Here is a 24866-nt window from a genome sequence, read left to right as displayed (position 1 = left end):
GAACTGTAGTGAGCTGTATTATCCGGTTAGTGGGGTTAAAACCTTTATTTGTTTACAGAAACAGTAAAAACGGACTGGCTGAGCTCTGTAGCCCGTGGCTGGGCTGTACTGAAGTAGTGACTGAGTGAAGAGAGCGGGGCTTGAGCTGCTGCAGCTCCGACTAGTGGTTTGATGAAGAACTGCAGCTTCATGTAAGTGAGCAGTTTCACCAGCCATCCACACACAGCTCTGATAAACTGCTTGTTTTAATAGTGCACACTGTTGCTACCAAAAAAAGTCACTAGATGGCATTACCATATATATCTTAATAAATAATAATAATAATATTTATAATATTTATAATAATAATAATAATAATAAATATATTATTTAAATTTTATGAGGCATAAAATAATAACAAGAAAAAAAAAACAAGAAAATCGAGAATCGAATCGAATCGTGACCCTCAAATCGAAAATGAAATCGAATCGAGGATTTAGAGAATCGTGACACCCCTAGTAAGTGCGCAGGGGGTTAAATTACTACCCATAAAGAAAAGCTCATGAATTGAAGCTGCATCAAAACCTGACGTCACTGCGAGCTGCAGGAGAGCAATAATCACGTATGTGGGTTTGAAAACGTTTTTTATATATATATATATATTTGCTGCATCCATGTAGGTGGTCTGATGCTTTTTTTCTTGTATATTTTATGTATTTTTTTATTGTATATTTTATGTGATATGGGCCAGAATCTTCCAAAATGACATCATTTGTATTTGCGCAACAGTTATTTGTAGAAAATTGTTATTTTTCCTTTCTATGTTAAGGTTGCAGTTTTCAGAGTCGTTACATTTTGGTACAGCAGATATGTATGTGATATGTATGTGTTCTGCTAGTGTGTATGTATGTGTGTGTGTGTGTGTGTCTATGCATGTGTATCACCTGGCCTTTACATTCATAGGCTAGAATCATAACAAGAATCAGCAGCATCCCACTACATGCTGCTCAGCATTCATATCAGAGTGATTCATTTTCCCTGTGTGTTTTGTGTGTGTGTGTGTGTGTGTGTGTGCGTGCGAGTGTGTGTGTAAACACAAAATCTGTGTGCTTCTTGCCGTGTTATCTCCTATCAGAGAGACCACAGGCTTCACAAACTTGAGCATGTGCACACTTGACTGGGTAGCATACAGTGTGAATTATAATGTAGCCTCGTGTACACACCCCTCGTGTCATTTCACCACCAGTTATTATACAGGACAGAGCTATAGTGTGGGAGGCTGTAAACTTAAAGGGGCACTAAAACCCCCTGATTTTTGATGACTCCACCCTCTGCTCAAATTTGAAAAGGCTAAAAAATGGGTGGAGTAGATTGGAAGGGGCACTGGGTGATGTATGGGTTTAGAAGCGGGCAGGAGGGAGAGCTGATTGGCTGAGCTGTAGCAGCAGCAGTGTGCCTCGGATAGAGGTGAGACCCAGGTGATTTGACGTCAGCAGGGAAGTGCAATTATTGATTGACTGATTTGCTAATATTGTGAGTATCTGCGTACCAAAGTGCACGGACACATTATTCACTCTGCAGAGGCTGAAATGAATAAAATAAAAGCGTTTTTTAAAGGTTAGGAAATGTTTCCAAAAATTGTAGACAGGACTGGTATGTTTATTACTTCAAAGAAGCACATTTTATCTATTAACGCAAAAAACAAACAAACAAACAAAAAAAATACCAGACCTATCCCTCATTGAAAATGTGAGATACTATACATTACACACTGCTTCTGTATGTGTAGCTCAAAATAACCTTTATTTAGTGTTTATGTCTGAACTGTAGTAAAACAAACACTTTTCTACTTTATGTTCTATGAATATTTCAATCAACATTTCAGTTAAATGATATATAAAAGAAAACTAAATCCAAATCAGTTTTATTCACCTGTATTTGAATTTGAAATTGTAATTGTTTGTAAGAGTAATTGTGCAAAGCAAATGAAATAATAATAATAAAACATCATTACATCATTAAATCAATGTGCAATTGATGTGTAAAAATTTGTGCAATGTTTTACGTTTAATTAACTCAAGTTTTCAGTAAACATATGGCCTTAAAATGTAAAATAAGGCAACCACTTTTATTACATTATTACATTATTACATTATCGATGCCTAGTGTACGAATTCTGGTTGTGCTTACTGACCTCCAACTGATTATATGTGGTGCACAGTGCTCAAAAATCAGTCAAAATGTTTTAGTACGACTTTGGTAAGCTATGAAGCTGCACCGAGCATTATGGCTACCGTAGTCAGGAGCCTCGAGGAGTAATACTTAGAATACTTAGCGTGGTGGCCTCTATTATCGGACATATCGGTTAAAACTTTAGAAAAACTAAGCTTTCTGTAAATAAACGGAAGTGCTTTACTCACCCACACTATGGTTTTCAGGGGAGAAATGTGTGTTTTTTTTTTTTTGTTTTAAGAATTACAGTTTTGGTTAGGTAGGCACCACATAGCGGAAAGAGCTGTGGAATTAGAAAGGTCCCCTATTGTCACTCACCTTAGTTTCTGCTTTAAATACCCTTATTAACTGAAAAATATAACTATATTTAATCTTTTATTTAAAAATAAGAACTCTTGGGGTGCCGAGCGGTCTAATGCACTGCCACTATGAGCGGGAGGTGGAAGGTTCGAACCCCCGCTCATGCAGCTTTGCCATCAGCTGCTGGTGTTCAGAGGGAGCAAAATTGACCCTGCTCCCTCCGGGTGGGTAGATGGCGCTCTCTCCCCATCACACTTAAAGGTGGCACCGGGCGGCACGAGGCGTCTGTGAGCGGATGTATCGGAACCTAGTCGCTGTGCTTTCCTCCGAGCGCGCTAGCTGTTCAGTCAATGATTCATCGGCAGCAGCTCGAAACTAAGCCAAAACGTGTGGGAAAGAAACGCCTCCATGTGTAAAAATATCACGTGTCCACACGTAAAAAAATCAGATAAAGACATTATCTTTTTTACGTGTAGAGGTGTAAATGTATGCCGTCTGTACATCACATGTTTTTTTTTACCTGTACAGAGGTAGATGTGAAATAGGGGGTACATCATAGTCACATGATTACAACATTTCAGTTACGTGGACCTCACGTGCAGAGTGTGTATGAGTATGTATGGGGCTATGTCACGGTAAGTTGACACTGCGTTGTAACCCACGTAAGCGTCATTTGAATATGTAATACAATACGTTGCATGACATCAGGTGTTGTCAGGCTGCCTTATTACAATGCAAATGTATGCATAGGCGGGTTTACTGATTGGATGTTAGATGCCGAAGACGTGTATACGCGAACAGTTTTACCGCCTGTACACGTGATATTTTTATGCGTGGAGGCGTTTCCTTCCCACACGTTTTGGCTTAGTTGGCTTGCCATAACATGGCGACACCCTTCTTCACTTCACTAATGTAGGCATCCTTAGTAGTGCACTTACTTAATACTGTCGCTTAATGTGCCTTATAATTCAATGTGCCTTATGTATACAAAATAGACCCATTCATTGATATTGCACATTTTATTCCAAAAAATTAGATACTAGAATTTTTTGAGATATAAAATAAGAAATAAGAATTTAAGGATCTGTATTTTATTCAAAGAAACATGGCATAACATGTGGCTATAATTTACAGTGTAATATATTGTACCACACACACACAGTTCCATACACAGTCCTCTTACCGCCAGTTACCCACACAGACATACATACAACACTCAAACACAAACACAAAGACCACAAACACCAAATTCCAACAGAACTGGAGAAATCCCCCTTTGAGTCTATTAAGCCTGAGCCATATTGAGGTAAATATAGTCCATATGAAGCTGTGGAAGGGTGGAGGTGAGGGGAGAGGAGCGGGGGTGTTTGGTTAGAGAGGAGCACCAGATTGGGAGCAGAGATCCAAACCAAGCTAATCCTGTACTAAAACACTGAACAGCTGTTCTGTTCTGTTCAACCACACACACACACACACACACGTCTCGCTAATTTTCACTATTGATCTTGGTTGGGTTGGGAAAAAGTAAGTCAGAGATCAGGCTAATCAATACGGCCTTCAGATTTACATTAGCATGAGCAAGTCTTCTTGCAGCAGAAACTTCTCAAAGTCTATAAATTCTAAGGAATGGAGAAGTTTCTATTTCTGTTTTTGTACCCAACACACGTACACCCCTGCTTGTTACACACAAACCCATAGTGCATGCGCATTGGCAACTATGCAAACTTTTACATCAACAATAAAAAAATAATGAATGAGCAGGTTAGTTTCCTCTGCTGAGAAGTGTTGGCAACATCCAAGTAGCTGCGCCCCTAAAATAACAATCAGCTAAAATCAGAGTGCACTGGGTTATTGGATGTTACGCCCAAAACACACCTGTGATTATTTAAGAAAATTAGTACACGACTTTTGTTCATGCCAAGATGCTTAATGCATACTTTTCCCGACATTACGATTACGCAAAAATGTGTGTTAATTAAGACATAAAAAAGACAAAAAAATTAATCTGCCAGTAGGGTAAGCAAATTTTTCTTATTAAGACAAATAAGAAAAACAAAAATAAGTAAGAAAAAAAATCTGCCTTTAAAATAAATAAAACTAAATTCACAGTGTAGATCTCTCTATATGGCCCAAAGTCTTAAATATGATTGAAGTAAGATCTAAATCTAGCAAGATTTTTTTTTTGGCTTACATTTGGACAAAAAGAAACAGAATAACTTGACTAGTGACTTTTTGTCCTAATTCAAATGAAATAAAAATAAGGTATAAAGTCTAAGTAAAACTTATTATGAACATAATTCCTAAAACAAGCAAAATTATGTTACGCTTATTATGAAAAAAAAAAAAAATCTTATTAAAGAAGAAACTAAGATTTATTGCCTTTAAATCTTGCTAAGACTTTGTATTTTGCGTGTGGATAGATGTTTTTGCTTGCTTTTGTATACAACTACACTTTAATTGAGGTAACCACTTATTTTAGTGTACAAAGCACGATTGTTCAATACAAAATTTTGTCTTTAGGTCAAAACAAAACATAAAAGTGCATATTTATTTAGAGCTCAGTGTTTTTCTAACTTTATTTTTTATTTATTTTTTTGGTGATTTGGGATGAGCTGGAGCTTGTGAAGGAGTGGAGTGTGAACGAGAACAGCACCTATTGTTCAGCACCTCCAGAAACTCCTTCAAGACTCTGAGACTGTTTTCCTGTATATTTTTTATGTCCTCAATATTATTCAATATTAAATAAAACAATATTTACAGTGTTAAAAAAATATATATAAAAAAAAAAAAAACATTGAATGAGTACTACAAATTTGGAGACCTTAAAAAAATAAGAGACTATTTCAGTTTCTGAATCAGTATCTCTGATTTTGCTATTTATAGGTATTTGTTTGAGTAAAATTAACATTGCTGTTTTATTCTATAAACTACAGACAACATTTCTCCCAAATTCCAAATAAAAATACTGTCATTTAGAGCATTTATTTGCAGAAAATGAGAAAATGTTCTCCTCCACCAGTCTTACACACTGCTTTTGGATATATTTATGCAACTCCTGGTGAAAGAATTCAAGCAGTTCAGCTCGATTTGATGGCTTGTGATCATCCATCTTCCTCTTGATTATATTCCAGATGTTTTCAATTTGGTAAAATCAAAGAAACTCATCATTTTTAAGTGGTCTGTTATTTTTTTCATTCAAATGTTTCCAGATCTCTCTCTCTCTCTCTCTTTCTATCTCTCTCACTGTATATGAAATATAACCCAGTACTAACTGAGTGAACAGAAGGTGAGCACACGCCCTCAGCAGATAAAAGCGGAAGAGCAGTGGCCTTTGACCCCTACTGTACTCAGATGAGCGTTTGTGTGCTTAAGCCCGAGCCCTGAACACCTGCCATCTGAGCACGCAGAACTTTCCCAGCTCTGGAAACTTCTCTTTGTGTGTCTTTACTCTTTTTTCTCTCCTCTTTTGTTCCTTCTGAAGGTTGAAAAGTAGAGTGTGTATGTAAATAAACAGCGTCGTGTGTGTGTGTGTGTGTGTGTGAGGAGTGGACAAAGGCCGAGAGCTGCACCTGCCGCCCCGGGCTTTTATGAGGAGAACACGCTCCTGATTTAACACCATTAACCCTCCTTCACCTCCTATACCTTTCTATTCACTCACACACACGTGAACAGACACGTGCACCAGCACACACTTTTCATGCATACACACAAACACCAAACAGCTGTAGTCATATCTGGTCGCCTCCAGACGGCTACTTGATATTTGCTTTCATTGCTGTTGTGAAATGAAGCTGGAACTGTAAACAGCTCACCCGTCATCGCTCACTAGAGTCACTTTATTGCTCACTCTGCTGCTATTGTACGTTTATTTTTGGCACTCTCCCTCTAAAACACGGTTTATACAGCGCTGATCACAATAATACCAGAGAAAATAACTTAAACAATACCAATAACAGCGTTTTCAGCAGGGGGTTAAGGGTTAAAATAATGCAGAAAGCTTGAAAACTGTGGTGTATCTGTTTTTTTTTTTATGGTGCCACTAATGCGCATGTATTTGTACATGCGAATTTACAAGCGTGTGGGTGTGTGAGTGGGTGGTGGAGAGGGCCATTTGGGGAAACAAATAAATTCATGCTAAAAATTCTTGTTTAGAACAAAAACAGCAGTGGGCAAAAGAGACCACCAGTCATTTACTTTTTTTTTCTTCTTTTTTTTACATTTCCAGTCAAACCAGCCATTAAGTGTGAATTGTTATAATTTACTTTTCGGTAGATTTTTGTGAGAAATTTTAGATTTAAGATTTAAGTCCTCCTGCATAAGTAAGCTTTCTCCGCATAGTAGATTATTGTCAGTTGGGAGCTGGAAGGGGTATACTCCTCACGAGTATTTATTGCAAGCAAAAAAAAGAATAAAAAAAACAGAAACAAAAAGAAACACAGATAACAAAAAAAAAAACACTGGAACACAAAACCTGAATAATGTAACAACGTACAACCACTGACAGGGGAGAACAATGGGACAATGGGACTATTTATACATACAGACAGGGACAAGAAATGGGAAACACCTGGGACGGGTAACAAGGGGGCGGAGCTACAAACAAACAGGTGAGCAACACTAATTAATACTAATTAATACTAAAGTCATCCAAACTATTAAGAAAAACATATGGAATTATTCAGTAAATAAAAAAAGCGTTAAACAAACCAGAATATGTTTTAACTTTAATATTTTACATTCTTCAAAGTAGGCACCTTTGAGTTGGTATACAGTGAAAATCCCTATATATTATATTATATTATATTATATTAATGTTCTAATTCATATTATGGTAAGGTCTACTCGACTAAGAAATAGACGTATTTAAAATTTTAATATAATATAATATTTATTTAAAAAAATTAACTTAAAAAAAAAAACATGTAGTCGCAAAAAACAACAAATACTTTATGATGAAACTGGCTCTCATCAGGACTGTTCCAAAAAAGGAAGACTAAAAAAATATCTATAAATTATATCTCAGCAATATTCATTCCCATATAATTTATTTTTTCATCTTTTCCCCTATCCTACCTATTCGTCCATGCTTATCACTCAACTTCGGAATTCTACCAATGAAGTGTGGAGCTTCTTTGAGCATGTTGTTAATGGTGTAAAAATAATAATTAATTTGTTTACATGGGCAACACTATGCCACTATCATTAGCATTGTAAGACTGTTGGGATCATTGGCTAAAAGTGCTGTATTTTTTATGGAATACTGAGGGAAAATGGAGATCGGCTATTCAACAAAGGTAAAAAAAAGTACTCCCAAAGTCCATTTCACAAAAGATTTCCCCTTTAAAATAAAATAACTTAGTAAAAAAAAAGTAAAGAAAATGACTGGTTTCTCGCAAAATGGAGAAATGTTTGTTATACTGTTATTTTAGAAGGACTTGATTCAAAAGAATTAATCTTAATCTTAAACTTTATTTTGCTTATTAATGACAAATAGGTCTGTATTTTCCCATTTACAGTATATTAGCACAAAATAGTACAAAAAAAGTCAGGTTAAAGCCCTATCCAGCCGGGATTAGTTTCTCAGGGGGACGTCTGTAAAAAAATACTTCAAATTTGTACTCAGTGATAAAACTCTTGCAATTGAAGAAACAGAAGGACCAGTGAGTTTTTTGGCTTTCTCGGTCACATGACATCGAGTTCAGTAGCTCCTCCATTTCCACTCACTGTTGTGTTTACGTGAATCTCCGTGGAAACTCGCACCCAAAGTGTTATTACAGTGCATGGCAGTGGACAAATAGCTATTTTATTAAACGCAAGGTGACGAAAGTTTAGAGATGTGCATCCGAACAAGAATAAAATTACCAGAGGACCACAGAGTTTACCAAAAAAGAGGACGTCTGCGAAAAACACGTACATAATAGTTCTGGACAGGAATAAAATCACCCCAGGACCCCCTGAGAAACTAAAAGTAAATTTTAAATTTTCATGTAAAATATGCTAAATGTTCTACCAACATTTTATTTTAAAATGAAGTTAGAAGTCACTATAAAGCCAGTGAAGCATTATATTTCCTTATTGTAAATCTTCCAGGACAGTGCTGTGGGAGTAATGATCATGACTGGCAGTGTCTGGCTAAAACTGTCCATGTGATCAGACATGCAACTCATTCAATGCAGAGCAACCAACAGACATATTCCACAGGTCAATATTAACTCCTGTTCCATGACCTTTTGGCATGTGTAGAAACATGAAACATGAATTTGTTGCCAATTCTATGGAATAATACAACATCGAAATCAAGTGTAATTATTTGCATCATTATTGTTCTTATTTACATATAATACTATCTTGTGACTGCTATGGGTTAATGGTGTAATTAAGAGCCGTGTTGCGCTGTGTGCTGAATATTCTCAGTTTATGCTAGAAAAGAACATCATGTCACCTGTTGGGAGCTTCATCTGGCCTTCTTGTGTCCATCTGGCCTCAGTCAGCCGGAACACTGCAGTGTTGTAGTTGTTTATCTCTTTTTTTCTACCTGCTGTGCTGTGATACCTTCATTTATCATTAAGTGCCTGTTAGAAGATTCTTGCTTGACTGACTATTTCATAACAGTTACAATTTGTTGTGTAATGGACAATTGTTTTATAGCTATACTGCAGAGAGGAATGGTTACATTTAATAAAAAATTAAAAATCTTTCTTCTTAATAAGTGGGAGGACCAGCCAGACAAGACAGTTTTAATTTTACCTATAGTATTTTTGACACAAAAGTGAATTTAAAAAAATGTTTTTAAAAGTTTACAAATCATGTTGATGCAATTATTATTTGACATATAAAAAAGAAACATGTTCCGTTACAATGTAATTTCAATTAAAAGTACTGGTAACACTTTATTTGGATGGTCCATAACAAACAACTCAAAGATACTCAACTAACACTCTTAACTTAAATATCTATTAAATGTAACTGAACTCTCTGTTGATTGTAAATGATTCTCTACAGAACCTATAGATATTTAAATTCTCTGAGCCCGACCCATTGATTTCCCACCACTTTCCTCGGGCTCAAGAAAATGACGTTATCAGTAATATCAGTAATTAATTTGTAGTTCCCAGTAATTTCCCAGTGATAGCAGTAATTTACTGGTAGTTCCCAAAACTGGGGAAGCTGATTTTAGCCATTATGGCCCAAAGCTTTCGAACGTTCTTCTTTTTAAAAAGAGTATAAAAAAATGTTATTTAAAATAGCATTTTCGTAAGGGAAATTTTTATTATGTGTATATTGTATACTGACTTAGGTTCTTTTTTTGTGTAAAGCACTTTGGGTTGAATTTTTTTTTGCTTTTTACTCTAGTTAAAGTGTAGAAGTAGCTCTCAAAACTACTTGAAGTATAAAAGTAAAAGTAATGTTAGAGGAAAAATGCCAAAAAAAAGGCCAAAAGCTTAGGCCGCACCACAGGAGCCTATATTGCACTAGGGTCATCCATGGTACCTTTTTATTTTATGTGATGTTGTAAAATTTAAGAAGAGTTCCAACAACGTTAATTTAACATTAGTGTTCTAGGGTTAAAGGCATTAGTATTGGAACGTATCTATTTATTACTAATAACAATAGTGATGGCAGATGGCAGAATTAATGTAATAAATGAGATACTTTTAATGGCAGTAATTTGTTTTATGTTAATATCATGTAGAGTATAAATAACAAGTCATTTTATTTTTAAGTAACATTTTAGAGGACATGACCACCAATTCTGCTTTTATTAAATTAACCACAGCCTAACGACACCTGAACTCAACCCTGCATTAAAGATCAGATAATGTTTCCTTGCTTCTGTGCACCTTCTATTATCCCCAGATACTGTGTGAGGAAAAAAAAAAGAGTGAAAACGCTTCTGTAGGTCTTTACAATATGTGTGATAGGCATCCCTGGTGTATTTCTGAATGTCCAGGCATGACATGTGCGTTACACACTGAGCGGCATTCAATTCTGAAGGGTGCTATGAATAATGCAATTTCTACTTAAATTCCTATTTCTGTTTCTATGGCCAAAAAGCCTCTGAGACACCTATGTAATTTATGGGTGTCAGGGAAGCTGGAAGGTATAATTTACACAAGTGTATGGGTGTGTGTTTGTGTGTATATACGTGTGTGCGTGTACATTTGAATGTGCATGCGTTAGTTTGTGTGAGTATGAATGTGTGTATACAATACGCAAGTAAGTATGTAAGAATAGAAACCTTTTTGTATATATCCATACTGTATGTGTATGCTCCTCTTATATATGTGTGTGCTTAGCAGGGACATGTTAGCAATGTGTGTGTGTTTGTGTGTGTGTGTTTGTTCTTCTCTTTATATACGTAGACTTTCTGTGAAAAGGTGTGTATATATATCACTTTATGTGTGTGTGTGTGTGTAAAGCTTCTTGATTGTGTACATGAATGCAAAAAGGAGTTTTCGCTTGCTTATCTTTTATACACAAATCGTAAAAAAATAAATAGAAAAGGAATCAACTAACAGGCCTGAAACTTGGTGGGTAGTCATGCCAGCCTTGACTTGTGTGAAGGCACTGTGCTCAGCTTTAAGATGAAGGGTTTGCGGCCTTACAGCTCCCTGTTGACCTACAGCTTGATTTAGGGTGTGTCAGTGTGTCTTTGCTATCGTAACGTCTGGAAAAGTATGTATGTAGTTTTTTCGCTTACTATTTCCATTAAGAGTCAGGTGTGCTCTGACTTTGGCGCATTGCTAGTTCAGGGGTGCAGCTACCTGGATGTGTCCAACACTCCTTCAAACTTGATCATTTTCTTTATTGCTGATGTTAAAATTTGCATATCCGCCAGCAGATATATTCACAAGTGCTGTTGCTATTTAAACAACAGAGACGCAAGGTGTGAAAATACTGTTGGTGGGGTGTAAGGTAGCAATGAGCATCGCAACACGCACTTGATGTAAAGTATTTTGAATGATTTTGTACGATGCCAGATTATCGTTACATCAATGAAGTCCTGCAACTATGCTATGTAATTTTAGCGACATATCCTTGACAAACAATGTGTGGGATGATATTTTAAGTGCAAGAACTGAGTGGAACTTTTCAAGTTTCATGGGATGGATTATCGCACCTCTACAACTCCATGCTGAGATTTCTGGCATGTTGTATTACATACGTGTTACACAAGCGTTAGACATGAATTACACACTTGTTCTGTATGTGTAGCTCAATAAATAATATCAAGGGATGCGCATATCTGTCTGCATTTTAAATCATTGATTGTTCTTGGTAACTTTTATCTTACTTTCAAAAAAGCACTGCAATCTGACACTACCTTCTGGGTGCAGATGGGACATATCCTTGACTAAGAATGTGTGGGATAATATCTGAAGTACAGGAACTGTGTGAATATTAAAGCTAAAATTCACTTTTTCTTGTTCTTTGAGAAAAACAGTTGAAAAACGAGTCGATCAGGAAAAGCATTGTGTCTACGTTAACTTTTGAATTCATGGCTCAGGACACTGTCAGCTAAAGAGCTTACAGCTCTGTTTACAGAGCTAGTCAACGTTACCTCTGTTGTCTAAGTAACTTTAGGTTTAAATCGGATCTCCGGTTGATTCTGCATTTTACAGAGACCTTAAATATACACTATGGGAGCACAGTTCGACAAAGTAGCGCAACTCGACAGAACACCGCTCAAAGCTGCCACCGTTCACGGCGGATTTTAAGATATATATAGCTGACTCTGGGGCTTCGACGTAGTGAAACCGCCCAAGCTACGCCGCTCTCCCCACGGCATGTCTACAGCCGTGTGCAGCCTGTATAGGTAGCAAATAGGATTACAAGCCTTGCTTAATGGTTTTAAGATAAAAGCTGCGTTGTGGAGAGCACATTCACAATTACAGAGAAGGTAAAATATCTCAATTCCAATTTTCCTCAAAAAATTTAATGTTTATTTGTAGAAATCAGGCGGGACTGCACGCATTAACGTGAACATTAAGCAAAGTTTATGGGTTAACTTTACCTAGCACTCTGTGCTACAACTTTACAACTAAGGCTGCACCTCTGAAAACATTTTAAATGAAACCTTCAAAGCTGCTTGGGATGGATTATCGCAGAACACCATCAGAAACCTCTACAACTCCATGCTGAAAATGAAAAAGATATGTTTTTGTTTGCTTATTTATTTATTTAATAAACGAAGCCCCACCCACCTTTGGAATGCATTCTCTGATGTGCTATTTCAGCAGGACAGTGCTCGTCCACAAACTGCTGCTGTCTCAAGACCTTGCCTTTTTTAATAAAAATGAATGGTTGTTTGTAGATGTTTAATATGAGAACACAAGACTTTAGAAATAAGGTGCTAATAAAATAACATGTTAACATAGTGCATGTAAATGTGTGTTTGTGTATGTATGTATGTATGTATGTATGTATGTGTGCATGATAATATTTCCATATTAGGGCAGAAAGGGTAATCTGTATGCACGTTAGTGAACAGATACATTGCATTTATACATTATACAACACATTTCTACATGTATTCTGTGCTATGGCTATTATTATTTCATAAGGAAAGCAGTGGATGTGCGTTTTGTGTGCGAGGACATGCGTGTTTTGGTCTGCAGGTGCATGTCATTTTGGGAATCTTCAATACGCCGGCATGTGCGCGTGTGTGTAATGTAAGCATACATGTGTGTTTAGTATTCTGGTCAGAGTGTGTAACTGTCAGATACATGCTCCCAGATTTGAGGCGCAGATTGAAACAGTGAGGAGCTGATAGCTCTGAATGCAAATCAAATAGCATTCTGTTTTTTTTCTTTTCTTTTTTTTTTATTCCTTTTTGTAGTGAGTTTGGGTTTGGACGTGTGGGGAAAAAAAGAAGACATGAACAAACAGGAGATTAAAACAGCTGCACACACATGCTCTAACCACACACACATAATAGAACATTAGATTTTTTAGAAGGTTTTCTTGCTTTGTTTGCTTGAGAAAATATTGAATTAAATGACTGAGTGTGTGTGTTCGAGTGTGAGTGTGTGTCCCTTTGTAATCTAGGATTAAAAAAAAAAAATCTAGATAGGATAATAAAGGAAGCGCTATTTATTTATCCATCTATCTTTCTATGAGTTTATTTATTTATTTGTTTGTTTTTGTTTGTTTGGAAATGTGAAATGAACAATGCCCAATAAATAGACTGCAGAAAATAGTCTGCAGCAATCTACCTTTTTGACATTTTCACTCTCAAATTTGGCCTATGCTATCTCTTACACAAAGCTGCTGATGGTTTTTGGTCTAAAGAGACCCTCCTTGAACAGGTAAACATGATAATGCTAACTGGGGCTATTAAAAACGTAAAAAAGTAGTAGTTCAGCTAATATTTGACCCCACTTTTTGTCAGGCTGTGGGGAAGTAATGGCAAAATGGTTTGCTGATCACAAGGTTGTGGGTTCAGTACGCAAATTCACAAAACTTCCATGTTCAGACCCTTAAGCAAGGCAATTAATCCTCTCTGCTACCTTTACAGGTTGCCCACCACTCCAGACATGTGTCCTCACTAGTGGAAACTTATCATTTGAAAGTACCTAAACCTGCTGACTTCCATGGACAGTAGGTACAGATCCCACCGTCAGACAAAGTCTGCTGGCTACTCCTAGAGATCCTGAGACGCAAGTGGAAATTCAACAGCATACAGCATGCAAAAAGTGAGTTTTGCATAAAACAGCTCTGGAAAAAAATGAGAGAGACCACTTCAGTTTCTGAATCAGTTCCTCTGATTTTAATATATTTATAGGTTTATGTTTGAGTAAAATTATCATTGTTGTTTTATTCTATAAACTACTGACATTTCTCCTAAATTCCAAATATAAATATTGTAATTTAGAGCATTTATTTGCAGAAAATGAGAAATGGATAAAATAACAAATAATGCAAAGAAAACAACTTCATATTCATAAAGTTTTAATGATTTTTTTTAGTTCAGAAATCAATATTTGGTGAAATAACCCTTGATTTTAATCCCAGTTTTCGTGCATTTTGACTAGTTCTCCTCCACCAGTCTTACACACTGCTTTTGGATAAATTTATTAAGGCTGGACCCTAATATTCGGGTATTCGGATATTCGCTTGTTGAGTAGGTATTGGTTTTTTAATTTTGGTATTCAAATATTATTATTTTTTTCCTTTTCTTAGCTCTATCTCAACCTCTAACATCACACATCCGTTCAGGTTAATGGCGGTATAAGTTAGGCAAAATGCCGAGAAGCCGGAGATGCTCACAAGTCTTTGGTCACGAGTCCAAGTCAAGTTTTAAGTCTCTTCTGGCGGAAAAAAAAGTCAAAGTATTACTCCGTGAGGCAAAAAAGGCCTGCTCTTTAAAATAATGCAAAATTAGTTACAAAATAATAACAACAGACAAATTAATTTGAAAATAACCAACTAATCTAAGCTCAAAATGATAAAAGACATAAAATCTAACGAATTTGAAAATATAAAATCAAAATATTTAACTGCAGTAGTACAAAAGCCTAAGTGCGTGTAAAAAAAAATCACATTTTCTTAAGCCCGAACTGACCTGAGGAAAGAGTGGAAAATCTTTTTTTCGGGGCTGGGGGTCCGTGGAAATTTTTGCGGTGAGTTGCATTTTTTTCGTACTTTAATCCGTCTTTTTTAAAACTAATATTTGAATATTCGCTCAAAAAACGCTATTCGGGCCAGCCCTAAAATGTATGCCACTCCTGGTGCAAAAATTCAAGCAGTTCAGCTAGATTTGATGGCTTGCGATTATTTATCTTCCTCTTGATTATATTCCAGAGATTTTTAATTTGGTAAAATCAAAGAAACTCATTAGTTTTAAGTGGTCTCTTATTTTTTGTCCAGAGCTGTATATAATACATATAATAGAATTTATTACTTTATAAGTCTATTATTAACCCATTTCTTTCTCTCAAAGAAAAGTACAGTACGTATTCTCTATATGCCAGTTAACATTTAACATTCAATTCCAGTTTATTAACATTTCTAAATATTGATGCCACTGCAATATTTGTTAACCATAAAAAACACTAAACTGAGAACAGAACAATATGGACAATGAATATTATTAGAAAGATCACAGTTATGAAATGTGCTCACCCTTTTCTATTTCCAGCCTTGTATAGTACAGTGTGTAATGTAGACGGAAGTCCACCCTCTACACTCATCACTGTGACTAAGCCCGAGCATACGCATCCCACCGATATGACATCACACCCCTGCTAAGCGTGTGGGGCAAACATGTTTCTCCAGATGGAACAGAGAGTCATCTCCACACAAACACACTCCCATCGATCTCGCAAACAAACATGAGTAACACGAACTGTAACAGTGGCTGCTCAGAAGGCCTCTGGGAATTCAGAGAAAATGTCAGAGCGCTCGGGCTACTGTGAACCTAAACAGAGCCAAACACAAGGTGAATCTGAAGAGGGAACGAGGGTATTGACGCTAATTTAGTTTGAAATCCTCTATGAGGATTGTATGCATAATGCACATTCATAGAATATGGCAACAAAATTTCAGAAAGATGTTCAGAAGTTGACTGTAAAATTAATCCTAAGTAATAAAAAAGTCTGTTTCATTTAAAGAATCAGATCTGTTCTCCTCACAATAATGCAGTTACAGAAGCTTGGAACAATATTGGAACATTGGTACAAATCTGATTTAAGAAACCAGTTTAGATTCAATACATTGTGTTAAGTTTCTTGATAAAAATGTTACACTACTAAGCTGGAACATTGGTTGCCAAATTGAACTAGGACTCCCCATCACACACTGTTATAAGTGCCAGAATGTGGTTCCTCAGGGTTGAAGAAGAAGTTGATACATATTTTGAAAAGGCACTAATAGCTGAACATTCACAGACAACAACAAAAAAATAAAAATAATGTTGATTAATTCAAACACAGGGTGGTTGTGATATGTGGCTTCTAATATTATGCAAGACTCACTTTTGCATACTTGTGTATTTTCACTTGGGATTAGGAGTAGCCAGCAGACTTCGTCTGACAGAGGGATCTGTACCTACTGTCTGTCAGGGCTGCAACTAGAGATTATTTTGGTAGTCGATTAATCTGGTAATTACTTTTTCAATTAGTTTGCCATGTCCTCCATCTCTAAAAACGATAGAAAAACAGATGAACATGAGATTTACAAGGCATTTAAATGTCTGGATGTTGTTTGAATGGGGAAAGTACTGATATTTAGTGATTAAAAATGTAATCTGTTGTGTTTGGGCATTTTTGGAGACACAGACTATAAGTTAAGTGTTACCCATCTCCCATTGTGCTTCTGTCCCCAGCATTTTGTGTAATGTAGTACTGTTACATATTAACGATTGGCCGACAATAAAATTTGTAGTCGGCAAATTTAAATAAATGATATCGACTAATCGTTGCAGTCCTACTGTCTGTGGCAAGTCAGCAGATGTAGGTACTTTCAAACAATGAGTTTTGTGTTTATATTGCAGTTAAGCATGAACTAGCTTATTCATGTTTTGCCGTTTAGCACAAGCTAATACTACCCTGTATTAAACCCACTGTATAAACAAGACGTGGCCAGCGACAGTTTATTTGCATAAAAGGGACAAAGCCCATAAACGGCTCATTCTGAAAACGGGGGCTGAAACTTGCAATAATAGACCTGTTGAGATCTTCTGAACTTTATGTGAGGGATAGTTTGTGCAAAAAAACTTCATAAACCTGTTTTGTGTAGCTTATAGACCTATTCTAACTTGTGTACAACTTGTGCTATGTATTGGATATGCATCGGATTTTTAATACACATATGTAAGTGGCCCAAATTGGAACTGACAATGTCAGATTAAGTGTGTTTTATTCCTCCCTACAGATAACAGTGATTTATGTTCTGTTACATCAGCTACACAGCTAGCACTAGCTAGGATTTTGCCGAGTAATGATGAGAGAGAGAGAGAGAGAGAGAGAGAGAGAGAGAGGCTATGGCAATGGATGGTTATGGCATCACCCGGGATTGAACCTACAACCATCGGACCAATAGAAACAATGCTTTTGCTAATCTTTCACAAATTGCATTGATGTATCACAGTAGCACAGCTTGTACACGTGTATCTGATTTAGTCATTTTGACTAGGGACAACTCTGATCCGATACTAGGCTCAGATATTGGTCCCAATTTTCAACATAATTAGCAGGATTGGATATTTGATAAGTAGACTGCTACATGCTGTTATTCTAAGGTTCAAAATTTCAGTATACTAGGTTCAGAGTAATCTGCAAACATGATATACTTTTGATAACAAACTGCAAGCTATCTACTGTCAGCCTGTTGTCAACTATCAGAAAGTAATCCAGCTCAGAAAAACAATCCTAAACTAAATCCCATTCTCATTATTGTATTTTTGGTCACACCTGCCCTAAACTCAGTGCAAACTGAAGCTATCAATGTGACCAAGCAGAAAAGATTTCAGAGTCAGGATTTTTTCGTAATACGACCCCAGGTGACTTCTGAATAAAGGCCATGGCCCAGTTTAAAACAGTGCTGTCACTCAGACTCTGTCATTTAAGGTCACTGGGTCACAAGACTTGTCTACATGTCTACTCTTTGCTATGACCAGAGGGGAGAAAAAATAAGATAGATTTGTGAAATAAAAGGAAAGAACCAGAACCATCTGGAATGGGGCGTGTCTTGATGTATGTATCGGTATGCATACACATGCCCATAAATGCATAATGTATATAAACATGAGGTTTACTGCATTTACATATATTCATGGCTGTTTTTAAATTCACCTCTCTCTCTGTCTCTTCTTCTTTGAGACACACACACACACAACAGACACACACACACACACACAGTGTTTGATACTTGTCTCAGGCTTGGTGGTCACACCTCTGTCCCCTGCTCCTCATTGATTGTCATGGTGTTAGATTGGTGTCAGCGGAGAGAATAGACGGAGTGAGAAGCAGCGAGATGGAGAGGCACAGAGTCAGATTATCTCTCTCAGACACTGAGCTCCATTCCCCACAGCTCAGCTGGAGTCCACCAAGGGTGAAATCATACCTGAGTCTATTGCCCTCGCACTAATACCCGCCGCACCAACAAAAGTGCACACTCTCCACACGGCGCAGGTATCAAATTAAAACTATTACACAGTGGTTACTGAACAAAAAAAAATCCACTAGCTCTCACTGAGAATCTGTCAGGCTGTTTTATTCTGTCTAATTTGGTGTAACAAACAAATACAGTGTAATTAATTCCAACATAAACAATTACATATACATTATTTTCAGTATATAAAATATTAAGATGTTTTGATGTCAGGAGTTTGAGGTGCATTTAAAAAAAAAAAATTAAATCATTGAAAAGTTACTTTATTTCAGTAATTCAGTTCCAAATGTAGAACTCATATACTATACAGATGTATCACACACATAATGATCTATTTTAAGTGTTTATTTGTTTTATTGTTGATGATTATGGCTGATTATGGATGATTAAGTCAGAAAATTTTAATATTATATGAGACAAATTGGTACTTTTGGTAGTGTGGGCAGTAGGGGTGTGCCATATCGTATCGTACACAATATTATTGTCAATTTTTTTAAATACCGTGAACGATATTACACCCTAAAATATCGTGCCATATCACCCATACCATTTCCCATTATATAGATGCTAGAGTATTATTTATTTTACTTTAATTCTGGATACATGGAGATACTTTGAGTACATTATTAATATCATAACATTCTGGATAATTGACCTTTGTTACAAATCTGATGTATTTTTTAATATCTCACTTAGGGGTGTGCAGTATTATATTGTATGTAATAATACAATATATATTTTTTATTTTCTTGCAGTGTATAGTGTATTTTTTAAATATTTTTTTTTTAAAGTGTTTTGTCATATAGCCAAGAGTACCGTTATCGCGAAAATACCATGAAATATCGTGATATTATTTTAGGGACATATCGCATACCTCTAGTGGGCAGTGTGCCAAATCCTGCTGGAAAATGAAATCTGCACCTCCATAAAAGTTGTCAGCAGAGGGAAGCATGAAGTGCTGCAAGATTTTCTGGGAAATCACTGCACTGACTTTGGACTTGATAAAACACAGTGGATCAACACCAGCAGATGTCACGACTCTCTAAACCATCACTGATTGTGGAAACTTCACACTGGACAGTAAAAGAAATAAATGTTTAAAATAGATCACTCTATGTGTAATACATCTATATAGTATATGTGTTTTACATTTTGAACTGAACTACTGAAATAAAGTAAGTTTTCAATAATATTAAAATCTTTTGAGATGCACTAGTATTCATTCTGAAAACAGAGTGATCTTGTAGGTTTTCCACGGAGTCTTTGTGAGCAACTGTAACCCAGCTAGTAGTATTTATACAAGAACTACTGCGAACATGGAGATCAAAGAAATATGTATTATTTGCCCATTCATGCATTGTTAAAGCCAAAGAAATGAACAAACAACAAAAAAAACAGAACTAAAGAAATGGAAAGCTAAATATAAGTATGATAAAAGTACAAAAAAACCTTGATAAAATCTGTAGATTTATCAACTTTAAAAGAAAACTGCACCAGAATGCAGATTTTTTAAAAACGCTTTCTGTATGCTATATGCAAACACATTCTTACCATAGAAAAATCCTTAAATTTACAGACTGCCACTTTAATCTCACATGGGTCCCATCAAGGCCTCATCTGCAGAGTATAACTCAGATTAGGGCCATGTTTGGTCGCACTACTGAAATAAACATGGACCCCGTGGACAAAACTTTCTGATTTCCAGTTTATCCGCCCATACAGACCCAGTTAACCTGACCTGCACTGCCTTTTCTTTTTATAACCCCACCCGTGTACTCATTTTTGTGGGTAAACAGCTTTTCAGCATTAAAAATATTTGCTTTAATTGCCTAATTAATCTAATAGTTTGTATCTAACAGAAACAAACTGGCTGTGGCCTACCGCTAGTAATATACCAGCTGTTTCCAGACCAGTTCACTCCAGCCTATACTGTTTAAATAAGCTAATAATGCAAAAACATTCTACACTTACTTAGATAATAGTTAGTGTATAATTAACATCTTCATTTCGAATGGAACTTTTTATTTATTAACCAGGTGAATCATCACCTCTGACTGTTTTCTTCAAATGCTTCGTCCTCTGAAAGGAACATTTCAAGGACGTTGCTGCTAAGAGAGCATGCTAGGTTGTCATGGCAAATCTAATTAAACGGCAGATTCCATCATTTGCCTTTTTATGGAGCACTGGAACCGAATGTGTTTTAATTTTATAGAAATAAAAATGTACTCTAAATGGAAACCATGCATTTTTGAATTAGCGTTTGAGGGTAGAGGAGACGTCTGTAGCGGACCTTAAAATGCCTGAGTGCACAAAGCGTGCCTTCAGATGATGTGAATCATTAGATCATACAGGCCATTGTGTTATATGGTAATTGGGTACACTGTTTATATGGTGGCATATGGTGTAGTATATAGTGATATGGTATAGTCTATTGAATGGTAATAAGAAAGTTGAAAGATGGAGGCGCTGAGCTGCAAAGAAATAAATGATATTTATAGTTTCGTCAGAATGAGTGTGATAATGATAATCTCATAGAGAATGTTATGTTATGATAACAGAAGGAATGTTAAAGTGTGTGTTATAGCAGCTGAGAACACTGTTATATTAAAATGGGCGTGTGTCGTACTGTATGGATATACTGTACAGTGTGCTATATGGTAATGTACTATGGTAATATAGTACAGTGTGTTTTATGATTATTTTGTACGTATTTTGTATGGTAATATAGAACACTGTGAACCGTATTTTATGCGCCACGGATTATAAGGTATACTATCAATGAATGTCTCTTTTCTGGTCTATTGTCATACATAAGGCGCACTGGATTATAAATTACACTTTATGGAACTTCTAATTCAGCACGTTTTGCGGCTGGGTGGTGGTGGTGGTGGGGTAGATAAATAAATTAAGTAAAGCTAAGCTAAGTAAACAAAGCTGTAATAAAAAGTGCGCTGGAAGTGAGGCCCAATCCCTTGGCCCTACCACTTACCCCTACCCCCTGTTTTTGAGTGTAACAATCTTGGAACAGAGTTACAAGGGGAAGGGGTGAAATCCTCCACCTTAAGAATTGGGACAACCCTTCAAGCACCAACTAAATCATCAGCAGCGCTAAATTTCAGTAACTTATATGATAACTTGCTCATTTTAAGGCATTGTATGTCTTCAGAAAGGGGGGAGATGTCACGACCTCGCACTGTTCCCCTATGTTTCAGCGTTTCCTAGTGTGTTTCCCCAGTATTTTTCAGTGTTTGTAATTTGTAGCTCCGCCCTTTCCACAGGTGTTCATTGTTTCATGTTAGTATAAATAGTACCTGTTAGTCTATGTTTGCTGTCGGTCTTTGCACCTTCCACTGTCGTTTGTCTTGCCACGTTTCTAGTAGTTTATCTCCACGTCCCATAGTTCTTTGTTTATTAGTTATTCTCTGATTATTTCTCTAGTTTGTTTCCTTGTTTATTTTTTGTTTATATTTACGTTTATTTTCCTTGTATATATATATATATATCCCCAGCCCTGTTTAGTTTTTCATCTGTCTAGATTTAGTTCTTTGTTTGTTTCCCTGTTTGTTTATGTTTTTATATTTTCTCATTTATTCCTTATTTGTTTGTTTGTTTATTTGTTATTTAATAAATTTGTCTGTCTTACCCGCTTTTACGTCCGCCTCCCGTCTGCTCCCTTCGTTACAGGAGATGGTTCAGAAATTAATTAATATTGTCCATTTCTTAATTTTTCTGTGACAGTGAGCTGAAACTAGCTTTGATTATCTTTTATTTTACTTTATTTTTCCATTCCACCTTAAATGCTGTAGCCCCTGCCAGCTGTTGCACCCTTTAAGGTGGAACGGAAAAGTTAGCTAGCTAGCTACCTTCTGAGACAAACTACTAGCGATCTTTTTTATGCTTGTTATGAAGAATTTGGCCATAAAACATTGAAACTACACAATAAACTATGGTAATATAGAGCTATTCATCACTTTTAACAGGTAAGATATTTAAATTTCTGGGTTTCTTACCAGTGATTCTAATACCCTTTCGTTTGAAAGGTGCATCTGGAAAATCTCAGTTTGAAGGGCCATCAAGCCCTACCTCTTCCCCTACCTCTCCAGCCTAACAAGAATCGTGACACCTCTTTAGCTAGCAGTTAGATTTTAGCTAGCAGTTCGTCCCATGTAGCTTGTTTTAACACAGTAAACATGCAGACTATAGTCTGATATACTCACCTCCGAACAAAGAAAGAGCTAGCCCGGTTTGCGGCTAATGCTAATGCCGCTCCAGTGCTATCTGGGGTTAGCAGCAGGCTACAGGCCGATAATACTCACCTCTAAAAGGCTAAAGAGCTAGCTTATGTTAGCTTGTGTTAGTGGGATAATGCTACGGTAAGAAAAATATGGTAAGTTGGTAATTTAGTACAGTGTATTTTATGGGTGGGTTTAAAAAAAATATAATTTTTCGATTTAAATTTCAAATTCGATCTTCATTTAAATGAACTGATATCAATTAATCTAAACCCTATGATCGGGAGATCGCTGATTCGAATTCCGGTCATGCAGCTTACCATCAGCTGCCGGAGCCCTGAGAGAGCACAATTGGCCTTGATCTCTCTGGGTGGGTAGATGATGCTCTTTCCCCTCATCACTCCTAGGTTGATGTCGAACAGCACCTAGAGATGAAAGCGTCTGTGAGCTGATGTATGGGAACCGAGTCGCTGCGCTTTCCTCCAAGTGCACTGTGATGCTGCTCAGCAATACTGCATCAGCAGCAGTTGGAAAAGAGGCGGTGGCTGACTTCACATGGATCAGAAGGGGCACGTGCTCGTTTTAAGTAGCAGCTGAATGGGTGGGACAATTGGCCTTGCTACATTGGTTGGGAGATAAAAGGGAAAATGTTTGAAAAAAATCGCAGTGTGTTATTTAATAATAAGCATTAATAATTTACTGAAACTAAAGGAAGATTTACCCGTTTTAAACTATAGCTTTACCAAATTTTTTACCAACACAATATATTCGTGATGTAATGAGAAGTTTAAGAGAATGTAGAAAAAGAAGCATAAAATAATCAATCTGCGTCTAGTTTCTCTCAGAGTCTTAGCTTTAAGATCATCTTAACTGGTGGATAGAGTGTTCAGTAAGATGCTTTTTAGAATTGACCCTTTAAGAGTCATCTTTGTGCCAAGATGCTTCTGGCAAAGTCAATCCAGGCAAATCAAAGCGAAACTATTCATTAATCCAAATCTCTGACACACTTCAAACAAACCACTGATCCGTTTCTATTTCCAACAGTGTCTTAAAGTGTCCCCTGTCTCACACCCATCATCTGATGGCTCAGAACACTCGAAGACCCCTGACATGGGCCTTCAAGCCATGCAAATATATGCACACTGATCACATGAATAATACCCAACCCCCTCACACACACACTCCCCCTCGCCTGTTTGTGTGTGGCAGGCCTCAGCTTGTCCTGGTGAGTGCAGGGTTTGGCGAGTGTTATTTTATTTCTCCTCTCTTCCGCTCGTACTCCGCGGAGAAAAAGGCATTAGGGGAGGGAGGATAGTGTCTGTGTGCTGTACTTAGTCGCCATGGAGACCACAAACACCCCGCGAAGAAAATTCCACACAGAATAATGACTGGCCAATTGCGTGTGTTTGCTCTCCAACAAACCACAGGATTAGAGGCATTTTCTTGTCAGAGGCGTAAACTATTTTTATGTTGAAGAGGGAAGAGGGAGCGCGAGGGGGCAGAGATGAAAAGCGAATACTAATGTTCTCTGCTGACAGGTTTCTCCGGGGCTGAGATATGAGAGGAAAGGAGCGCAGGAGGCCAACAAAACACTCGCCGAGCAAAAAAAAAAAGAGAGAGAGAATCAGGGCGATAGAGATAGAGAGGGAGGGGGCAAAGATAGAAAAAAAAAGAAAGAAAGAGAAAGCAAGAAAGAAAGAAAGCAAGAGAGAAAAGGAGAAGGAAAGAAAAGAAAGCAAGCGAGACCATCACATACGCCCACACAACATCCACCGCTAAAAAAGAGCAGTGCTAACACTGAAGCTTTTGCTGTCTACACTTTGCAAAGGCAAGAAGATGCTCACTTGGTGGTTTTCTGGCAACCAAAGCGCAATAGAGTGAGCATTAGCCTGCTGAAAATGGCAGTTGGAAGACCTGGCACTAGATGTAACGCATGCAACTGTAGGGTATCCTACACATACTGTGTAACTGAGCTGTTTGACTAAGTGTGACTTGTATATGGTGTCACAT

General features: G+C 36.9%; 1 long non-coding RNA gene across 1 annotated transcript in view; it reads right to left on the bottom strand.

Annotated features, from left to right (window-relative positions):
• The window catches only part of LOC111194111 (uncharacterized), a 113877-nt gene that overhangs the window by 25333 nt on the left and 63678 nt on the right, over positions 1-24866 (bottom strand). The window lies entirely within an intron of this gene.

This window comes from Astyanax mexicanus, chromosome 13 (genome assembly GCF_023375975.1).
Source record: "Astyanax mexicanus isolate ESR-SI-001 chromosome 13, AstMex3_surface, whole genome shotgun sequence".
NCBI classification, from domain to species: domain Eukaryota; kingdom Metazoa; phylum Chordata; class Actinopteri; order Characiformes; family Acestrorhamphidae; genus Astyanax; species Astyanax mexicanus.
This window is presented reverse-complemented; position numbering and strand designations above follow the sequence as displayed.